The 3667-nt window shown below is 35.1% G+C and overlaps 1 protein-coding gene across 1 annotated transcript in view; it reads right to left on the reverse strand.

Annotated features, from left to right (window-relative positions):
• The window catches only part of LOC137620272 (fatty acid-binding protein-like), an 82170-nt gene that overhangs the window by 70664 nt on the left and 7839 nt on the right, over positions 1-3667 (reverse strand). The gene's annotated exons all lie outside the window — the stretch shown is intronic.

Raw genomic sequence — 3667 nt, forward strand, 5'->3', positions numbered from 1 at the left:
CTGCTTATATATTTTTTGGATAATCATTTATGTTACGTAGACTATGATATCTTGGAGGGGATATATGTATTCGATGTTGTTTGTGCTCTGTTCACCTCATGCTGTATACTGAAAGGTCTGTTGCATCTTGTCAGCCCCAAGCTACAACTAGTTCTTAGACTTCCACTTTACCTATCTGCCATCTTGCAGTCAAATTTCTCTTAACGTACCGGTACGTCCATTGGGGGTGAATCCCAATGGACGTACCGGTACGTTCTTGAAAAAAACTGTTATTTACATGTTTTCGCATATTTTTGATAGCTTTATGAGAAACTTCAGGCATTTTCCAAAAGAATGAGACCAAACTGACCTCTCTATGACAAAAATTAAGGCTGTTATAGCAATTTAAAAAAAAGATTTAGCAAAATGTGCTTGACAGTTCAACATACCTTGGGGGGAAAAAGGGGTAACATTTACTTCCTGGTACAACTGGCTTTTATTTTTTTCTAAAATGGCCATGTGGCCAAAAACCAACAAATTCCAATCTTATCAGAATCTTATTTAGCGATATTTCAAATATGATTTACATTTGGTTTTTACAGTCATGTTGAGTTTTAATCAATCAATAGGTTAGTTTGAATTTACTTATGATGCAACAACAAATGCAGTGGTTTTTTTTTTAGTTCACTGCAGGATAAAGGCCTGATTCAGAATCCTGTTTAGCAATATTTCAAACATGATTTACATTGTTTTTTTTTTTTTCAGTCATGATGACATTTACTCAGTCATAGATTAGTTTAAATTTTCTTGTTGAGATACAACAACAAATGCAGTTTTTTTTTTTTTTTTTTTTTTTTCTCTGCAGAATAAAGGTGTTAGACTCGGAATTCTGTTTATCAATATTTTATTAATGAATTTCATTGGTTTTTGTTAAGACATGATGAGTTTTACTCTCATGTGAAATTTAGTTTCAATCTCCTGATTTATGATACAGTAACAAATGCAGCGATTTTTAGTTCACTGCAGGATAAAGACCTTAGACATGTCTTTATTCATGACGGGAATTTATGGTGTGGCTGGATATATAACTATAATGTATATAAGGTATATATATTTTTTTTCCTATGGGGATTGCAGTAATTAATAACTAAAAAGTGTTCCTGCTTTGGACATTTTTTTTCCAAGCATAACCCCAAGATTAACAATGAGGAACTTCTCTGGGTTTCCAGCTAACCAGTGCTGATTGACCTCGTTTCCCTCAGACAGTCGTTTGATAAAAACCTTTTGTCTTTGTGTAACTTAGCTTTTAATCTTGTGCTACTTTATGTTTGACATATCCTTTGTTTAACTGTGTTTGACTTTTTTGAAACCAGGAATGTTTTTTTTTTTTTTTTGTAGTTTGAACAAATAGGATGATGGAATACCATTTGTTTGATAATTGTTTAGTCTGAACAGTTATGATGAAGAAATGCCAATTGTGTTTGATTCTTTTTTTTAGTCTGTTAATTTGATACGTGTCTTAGTACTGTCCTAGTGATCTTTCCATTTCGTACTGAAATATCGCAGTACTCGTAAGTTGAACGGGAGAGGGAAGCTAACCGATCATACTTGAAATAAAATCCAAATATAGCTATGTATTGTGCTATGAATACAGAAGTTATTGATAACTACAAATATAGGAGTTATTGATGACTACAGTTACTTTCAATCTGGGCTGATTTTGCGATCATACCATTTCGGACTGATACGAGTGCAGTACTCGCGAAAGGGGAACTAACCGATCATACTTGAAACAAAATCAGATTATTGTTTTGTATTGTGCTAGGAATACAGACGTTATTGAAAACTATAGATATAGGAGTTACTGATGGCTAGTTATTCTCATTATTATTATTAGTTAGGCTGTAACCCTAGTTAGGAAAGTTTAATACTACAATCTCAAGGGATCCTAAAAGGAATTTAAGCCTTAAAGAAAAAGAAGTACAGAAGTGAAAAATAAACTTTGCAAGTGATAGATAGATACTACATACATATACCAAGGCACTTCCCCCAATTTTGGGGGTAGCTGACATCAACAAATGAAACAAAACAAAAAGGGGACCTCTACTCTCTCTGTTCCTCCCAGCCTGACAAGGGACTCAACAGAGTTCAGCTGGTACTGCTAGGGGTGCCACAGCCCACCCTCCTCTGTTATCCACCACAGATGAAGCTTCATAATGCTGAATCCCCTACTGCTGCTACCTCCGCGGTCATCTAAAGCACCGGAGGAAGCAGCAGGGCCTACCGGAACTGCGTTACAATCGCTCGCCCTTCAGGAACAAAATTTAAAACTGATTCTTTACCTACAGTAGGGTCCCGAATTACACGTGTTCTAATTACGCGATTCCTCAATTACGCGATCGATAGTTTTAAAAAATTAAATTTCCTGTATCTACGAGGCTGTTCAAAGTTCGCGAGTCAAGCACTACAAAATGTATCAAATCTATTGTCTTTTTAAGTATATTGGTAGCCCTAAATACGGTGATTTATAATAAATGTTACAAAACAATATCAACATTACATTTCATTAACATAATTTCATAATGAATAGCCTATTTAAGGATAAAATTCCACATCAACAATGAAATCAACTGTTAACTGTGCGAGTCCAGCTGACAAAATGTAAACAGAAATGTGGTTACGTTCTCGGCAATCTTTATCTTTCTCCAACCTTACGATAATTGTAATGGTAGTGTTAATGATGGTATATTAAAGCATTATTTTTGTTTAGTACAGTATATTTAAAAGCCTTATTTTTCCCTCTGGGCGTTCAAGGTTTTCACGAGTAGACTGGGTTCGTTTATCGGCAGTGAATAGCCTAAACTTCGGTAACGAGTCGTCAATATTTTGTCATATTTTAAACAGTATACATTTGATTTGCAAACATTAATCAAATGTATACTGTTTAAAATATGACAAAATATTGACGACTCGTTACCGAAGTTTAGGCTATTCACTGCCGATAAACGATAACAAACCCTTTAATGCAAACTAACTGTATCCTTTGATATTCCTCTATAATTATCACGAATTCCTTCTATACCTCCTCAGACACTCTTATTTCAAATATCTAAATTATTCTTATCACAACTAACACCATCTAGTCATTTTCATTCCATTATATCTATTATTCCTCTGGATCTTATTCCCTTTCCTTATTCTGTTTATTCGATGGGATTCGTTTTTCCCTTTACCGTCTTTCAGAATCTATTTTTAGCCACTGGCAACCAAATCCCCCCTTCCCCCGTCTCCTACCGTCTCCCCTGCGAGTCCACCCAGCCTATCTCATCACTCCCCCCCCCCTTCATCCTCCCCTGTTCTAGGTCTGTAACCTTCTGCGTCATAATCTCTCTCTCTCTCTCTCTCTCTCTCTCTCTCTCTCTCGTTATACAATACGTACAAATAGATGAAGAAACCAAAATCGGTTTTCTTGAAGTGTCAATTAAATACAAAACGAAAAAATTATACCGTGTATACATCCATTTCAATCATAGCTTAAAATACGGTAACCGATTTCGTCCGCAAACCACTATTTTTTAGGAAACACCATTCTATTCCAGAAAATTTTTACTCTAAATGTCAATTGCGCTATAATAAAACATGTACTTATGTTGTTAAATTTCGGGTGTGTTTTAAAAATCGAGTATTG

Source organism: Palaemon carinicauda, chromosome 26 (genome assembly GCF_036898095.1).
Source record: "Palaemon carinicauda isolate YSFRI2023 chromosome 26, ASM3689809v2, whole genome shotgun sequence".
NCBI classification, from domain to species: domain Eukaryota; kingdom Metazoa; phylum Arthropoda; class Malacostraca; order Decapoda; family Palaemonidae; genus Palaemon; species Palaemon carinicauda.